Source organism: Oryx dammah, unplaced genomic scaffold (genome assembly GCF_014754425.2).
Source record: "Oryx dammah isolate SB20612 unplaced genomic scaffold, SCBI_Odam_1.1 HiC_scaffold_10, whole genome shotgun sequence".
NCBI lineage: Eukaryota > Metazoa > Chordata > Mammalia > Artiodactyla > Bovidae > Oryx > Oryx dammah.
Window position 1 is genome coordinate 70,920,687 of NW_024070194.1, and position 7,171 is coordinate 70,927,857.

The following is a 7,171-nucleotide window of genomic DNA, read 5'->3' on the forward strand; positions in this document are numbered from 1 at the left end:
CCAAAGTACTGGAGTTTCAGCTTCAGCATCGTTCCTTCCAAAGAAATCCCAGAGTTGATCTCCTTCAGAATGGACTGGTTGGATCTCCTTGCAGTCCAAGGGACTCTCAAGACTCTTCTCCAACACCACAGTTCAAAAGCATCAATTCTTCAGCACTCAGCTTTCTTCACAGTCCAATTCTCACATCCATACATGACCACTGGAAAAACCATAGCCTTGACTAGACGCACCTTTGTTGGCAAAGTAATGTCTCTGTTTTTGAATAGGCTATCTAGGTTGGTCATAACTTTCCTTCCAAGAAGTAAGTGTGTCTTTTAATTTCATGGCTGCAATCACCATCTGCAGTGATTTTGGAGCCCCCAAAAATAAAGTCTGACACTGTTTCCACCGTTTCCCGATCTATTTGCCATGAAGTGATGGGACTAGATGCCATGATCTCCTTTTTCTGAATGTTGAGCTTTAAGCCAACTTTTTGACTCTCCTCTTTCACTTTCATCAAGAGGCTTTTCAGTTCCTCTTCATTTTCTGCCATAAGAGTGGTGTCACTTGCATATCTGAGGTTATTGATATTTCTCCCAGCAATCTTGATTCCAGCTTGTGCTTCTTCTAGCCCAGCGTTTCTCATGATGTACTCTGCATATAAGTTAAATAAGCAGGGTGACAATATACAGCCTTGACGCACTCCTTTTCCTATTTGGAACCAGTCTGTTGTTCCATGTCCAGTTCTGACTGTTGCTTCCTAACCAGCATACAGGTTTCTCAGGAGGCAGGTCAGGTGGTCTGGTATTCCCACCTCTCTCAGAATTTTCCACAGTTTATTGTGATTCACACAGTGAAAGGCTTTGGCATAGTCAATAAAGCAGAAATAGATGTTTTTCTGGAACTCCCTTGCCACCTCTCTTATGTTTCCTGTATTGGCAGGTGGGTTCTTTACCACCAGCGCTACCTGGGAAGCCCCACGGTGATGCTAACTCTTCATTATACCAGGAAATTTTTCTAATCTGCTTTCAGCCTATTTTTTCTTTTTCTTTTAGTTTTTATTTTATATTGGAATAGAGTCAATTTACAATGTTTCAGGTGTACAGCAAAGTGATTCAGTTGAAAATATACATGTGTCTATTTATTTTCAAATTCTTTTCTCATGTATGTTACTACAGAGTAAAGTTCCCTGTCTATACAGTAGGTACTTATTGATAATCTATTTTTCAATGTACTTGTATATATATGTTAATCCCAAACTCCTAATTTACCTTTCTCCTTTGGTAACCATAGGACTACCCTGGTAGCTCAGATGGCAAAGCGGCTGCCTGCAATGTGGGAGACCTGGGTTCAATCCCTGGGTCAGGAAGATCCTCTGGAGAAGGAAATGGCAACCCACTCCAGTACTCTTGCCTGGAGAATCCCATGGACGGAGGAGCCTGGTGGGCTGCAGTCCATGGGGTCGCAAAGAGTTGGACACGACTGAGCGACTTCACTTTCACTTTTCTTTCACGTTTGTGTCATATTTTAGATCCCACATGTAAATGATATATGGTATTTTTCTTTTGCTGTCTGACTTACCTCACTTGGTATGAAAATCTCTAGGTCCATCCATGTTGCCACAAATGCAATTATTTTATTCTTTTTTATGGCTGAAAAATACTCCATTGTTTATATATACTATATCTTTATCCATTCATCTGTCAATGGGCATTTGGGTTTCAGCCTGTCTTTTCAGCCTATTCTGATACATAGCACTCTTGGTCCTAAAGAAATAGGAAACGTTAATTCTGCCAGAAATATTTTTACAATCTTGATACGATCTTAATAAGATATCTCCTCATGCTTTTCTATGGAAATCTGATACTGGTGGGGACAATGATATTAATTCATTTTATTCAACAAGGCTTTGAGGAGTGTTCTCTGCTTGAAGACCAGGAGCTCCTCTCATGAGGCATACAGTGAGCACAGAGATTTGCCTTGCAGCTGCGAATTTCACCTTCACTGTTACTGCTTCCTGCCACAAACCACATGTGTTCTTTTTTCTCCGCATCTCCAGCAAGGTATCAAGACTATATTATCTTATTGGTGCTCCATCAGTCCTTGCCCACTTTGGGGGTTGATATAAGAGCCCCTAAATCCCTGTGTTATTTTTTAACCATGCACAGAAGGGATGACACGTTTCCAGTCTTCTCTGACCTAAGGAGCAAACTCTTACCGGCTGTAGCCCAGAATTGCTCAGCAAAAACATGTTTGGCATCCTTAATTCCCCAGTTCGAAGTCTTTGAGGCAACTTAAAAGGAGAGACCCAGTACAGCTCATTTACTACCCCTGCCATTTTAATTGGATGTTCTTTGACTTAATTTTATCTCAATGAGAATAAAGCATAGAGAAGCTCTCCCATAAACCTGGAGTTGCCTCTGACAGCTTCTGGGAAGGAGCCCCAGCGGGCAGCGTGGTGATTTACTATACTAACAGCACTGCAGAACAGCTTTGGCACCAGACGTTTTGAGGGCTTAATTACTGCCTTTAAAATTTAAGCCAGAGTTAGGCACTGAACAGTACCAAGCAGAGGAGGGAAAAAGGCATAATTACAAAGCAAACAGAAGACTGGCAAGATAAAGTTGGTGTTATTCTTTGTCATAGGTCCTGTGGCGACACCAACCTAAACATCTCATCTTTCTTCCTATGGTTAATTTTTCCATTCCTTGTATGCCTTTTATTATCTATACAAAGAGAACTGGCCCCTTTGAATCCAACTGAAGTATTCTATCCACAGGTATTATCAGACTTTTACCCACTCCTTGAAAAAATCAGAATTTTTCTGCTTCTTTCAGACAGTCTCTGGCCCAAGATACAAAAATTCCAGTAGTCTCAAAATGTTCATATGCTTTATTTTTATAAAATACTTTAATCTCATTATGTGTCATAAATATATTTTAAAACAATCCTGTAATCAACTTATGGAAATAAGTTGATTATTTCAAGTTATTATTTCATTCAACTTACGGAAAATATTCATCACATAATTGGCAAAGCCATTCCGCATTGTGAAATCAATCAGGCAGATCAAAGTATTTGAATTCTTTTCAAGTTATAAATGTGTTCTTGCATGTGTGTGCGTACTAAGTTGTTTCAGTCGTGACCGACTCTCTGCACCCCTAAGGACTGTAACCTGCCTATAATCTGTCCATGGGAGCCTCCAGACGAGAATGCTGGAGTGCGTTGCCATGCCCTCCTTCAGGGGATCTTCCTGACCCAGGGATCGAACCCATGTCTCTTACATCTCCTGCACTGGCAGGCTGGTTCTTTACCACTAGCACCACCTGGGAAATTCATAAATATGTTCATATACTTTTAATTCTGTGAACCACCCATACCCTCTTTCCTCCCATTGAACTGTTGAAGATATGCTATATTTTTAGGGCCATTCGGAGTTCCAAAGACAAAACACAGAAACAAACCCACCGATAATGCTGTCTTGCTAGCTATTGTAAGAACCAACAGTTTAAGAGATAAAGATTTTCTGTAAGTGGAAGGACCTTCTTCAAAATGGGAACTCACTTTTGATTAAGAAGGTGATGGTGCTTGCTTTGGCAGCACATATACTAAAACTGGAACAATACAGAGAAGATTAGCATGGCTCCTGTGAAAGATGACATGCAAATTCATGACGGGTTCCATATTTTTGGAACAAAATAGAAAGCCCAGAGACAAACCCACGCCCCTATGGACACCTTATTTTTGATAAAGGAGGCAAGAATATACAGTGGAGAAAAGACAATCTCTTTAACAAGTGGTGCTGCAAAAATTGGTCAAGCACTTGTAAAAGAATGAAACCAGAAAACTTTCTAACACCACACACAAAAATAAACTCAAAATGGATTAAAGATCTAAATGTAAGACCAGAAACTATAAAACTCCTAGAGGAAAACATAGGCAAAACACTCTCTGACATAAATCATAGCAAGATCCTCTATGACCCATCTCCCAGAGTAATGGAAATAAAAACAAAAATAAACAAATGGAACCTAATTAAATTTAAAAGCTTTTGCACAATGAAGGAAACTATAAGCAAAGTGAAAAGACAGCCTTCAGAATGGGAGAAAATAATAGCAAACAAAGCAACTGACAAAGAATTAATCTCAAAAATATACAAGCAGCTCATGCAGCTCAATGCCAGAAAAATAAACAATCCAATCAAAAAATGGGCCAAAGAACTAAACAGACATTTCTCCAAAGAAGACATACAGATGGCTAACAAACACATGAAAAGATGTTCAACATTACTCATTATCAGAGAAATGCAAATCAAAACCACAATGAGGGACCATCTCACGCTGGTCAGAATGGCTGCTATCAAAAAGTCTACAAGCAATAAATGCTGGAGACGGTGTGGAGAAAAGGGAACCCTCTTAACACTGTTGGTGGGAATGCAAGCTAATACAGCCTCTATGGAGAAAAGTGTGGCGATTCCTTAAAAAACTGGAAATAGAACTGCTATACGACCCAGCAGTCCCACTGCTGGGCATACACACTGAGGAAACCAGAATTGAAAGAGACACGTGTACCCCAGTGTTCATCTCAGCACTGTTTATAATAGCTAGGATATGGAAACAACCTGGATGTATATCGGCAGACGAATGGGTAAGAAAGCTGTGGTGCATATACACAATGGAATATTACTCAGCCATTAAAAAGAATACATTTGAGTCAGTTCTAATAAGGTGGATGAAACTAGAGCCTATTATACAGAGTGAAGTAAGTTAGAGAGAAAAATACCAATATAGTGTATTAATGCATATATATGGAATTTAGAAAAATGGTAATGATGACCCTATATGTGAGATAGCAAAAGAGACACAGATGTAAAGAACAGATTTTTGGACTCTGTGGGAGAAGGCAAGGGTGGGATGATTTGAGAGAATAGCACTGAAACATGTATATTATCATCTGTGAAATAGATCGCCAGTCCAGGTTCGATGCATGAGACAGGGTGCTCGGGGCTGGTGCACTGGGATGACCCTGAGGGATGGTATGGGGAGGGAGGTGGGAGGGGGGTTCAGGATGGGGAACACATGTAAACCCATGGCTGATTCATGTCAGTTCAGTTCAGTTCAGTCGCTCAGTCGTGTCTGACTCTTTGCAACCCCATGAATCGCAGCACGCCAGGCCTCCCTGTCCATCACCATCTCCTGGAGTTCACTCAGACTCACGTCCATCGAGTCCATGATGCCATCCAGCCATCTCATCCTCGGTCGTCCCCTTCTCCTCCTGCCCCCAATCCCCCCAGCATCATAGTCTTTTCCAATGAGTCAACTCTTCGCATGAGGTGGCCAAAGTACTGGAGCTTCAGCTTTAGCATCATTCCTTCCAAAGAAATCCCAGGGCTGATCTCCTTCAGAATGGACTGGTTGGATCTCCTTGCAGTCCAAGGGACTCTCAAGAGTCTTCTCCAACACCACAGTTCAAAAGCATCAATTCTTCGGCGCCCAGCCTTCTTCACAGTCCAGCTCTCACATCCATACATGACCACTGGAAAAACCATAGCCTTGACTAGACGGACCTTAGTTGGCAAAGTAATGTCTCTGCTTTTGAATATGCTATCTAGGTTGGTCATAACTTTCCTTCCAAGGAGTAAGCGTCTTTTAACAATATTGTAATTATCCTCCAATTAAAATAAATAAATTAAAAAATAGTAAAATAAATCAATTTTTTTTTAAAAGGCGATGGGTAAGACCTCTTCAAGTTCATTTCACTGGGAAAGGATGCCTCTCATGTTCCATGCTGTGCTCTGTTCATGGTGCCTTAGAGGCTTTGAGTCTGAGGGCGATATTCTAAACACTGGTCCCAAACACTGTGTCCCAAAGACACAGGCACTGATGGGCTGTGTCTTTGGGAAAGAGGTGGAAAACCTAAGTGAATGGGAGCTGAATTTCAAAGAGGTCTAGGAATTCTAAAATCCATTTAGGGCAAACAGACGAAGCATATCCAATCATCTCTGGTGTTTGGGAGCTAAGAGCTCTGTGGAAGAGAAGCCACAGGAGGAAGTTTCGGCTTCCCCCATCCGACCTGCCACACCCCGTCTGCCGGAACCCTTAGCTCCTGCGATCCCCTCTAGCACTATTGCAGCTGCCCACTATTTGATGTCGTTGCCCCTGTCTTTTCTCTGCCTAGCTATCAGATAACAGCTTGAAGGTCATCTCTGCCCACCCACTCCGGGTTAGATTTCACTGACGTCTCCCAGCTGGCCCAGAGGCCCCCGGCGCTGTTTCTTTGGTCCTTCATTAATCTCCCTTGTCACCCTGCAATCTCTCTTCAGCTTCCCTCCCAAGGAGAGTGGATTCTAGAGATCCTGAGAGCTGTCTGGATTTCTGTAGCCACACAGCTTAGCACACATAGGTGCTCAGCAAATATTTGCCGACAACAGAACTCCCCCTCACGGGAACTCGTTTACTGTTGACCTAATTTCACGGGTCATTCTTCTGCACGGGTAATATCAACTTTCTGGTGTTGCAGATATAAGCCTGTCAGAAAACTTGCAAGTCACTTTAAAGTCTGTGCCTGCAGACATAGGAAACAAACATATGGATACCTAGGGGAAAGCAGGGGTGGGGGGAATTGGGAGATTGGCAGTGCCACATACAGACTATCAATGCTATGTGTAAAACAGACAGTCGGTGGGAACTTACTGCATAACACAGAGAACTCTACTCAGTGCTCTGTGGTGACCGGAATGGGAGGGAAACCCAAAAGAGAGGGGGTATATGTATACGTATGGTATACGTTGTATGTATAATGATTCATTTTATTATGCAGTAGAAGCTAACACAATACTGTAAAGCAACTATAGGCCAATAAAAATTAATTAATGATAAGAAAATAAAAATAAACTTCAAAAAATAAATTGCTAATCCCAGTCAGCTAAATCATGAGCAAAGCATATTTTCTCCATAAAGAAAAAAAAAAATAAAGTCTGTGTCTAGTGATAGAAGGAATAGTCTGTCTTCCCAGAAGATAGCTCAATTGGTAAAGAATCCACCTGCAATGCAGGAAAGCCCAGTTTGATTCCTGGGTTGGGAAGATCCCCTGGAGAAGGGATAGGCTACTCACTCCAGTTTTCTTGGGCTTCCCTTATGGCTCAGCTGGTAAAGAATCCACCTGCAATGCAGGAAACCCCAGTTTGATCCCT

The 7,171-nt window shown here is 41.7% G+C and overlaps 1 non-coding gene across 1 annotated transcript; it reads left to right on the plus strand.

Annotated features, from left to right (window-relative positions):
* Positions 1 to 3,563: 3,563 nt before the first annotated feature.
* Positions 3,564 to 3,669, plus strand: LOC120869631. Its single transcript, XR_005722599.1, has one exon. It is a non-coding gene; the product is annotated as a U6 spliceosomal RNA (small nuclear RNA).
* Positions 3,670 to 7,171: the final 3,502 nt, after the last annotated feature.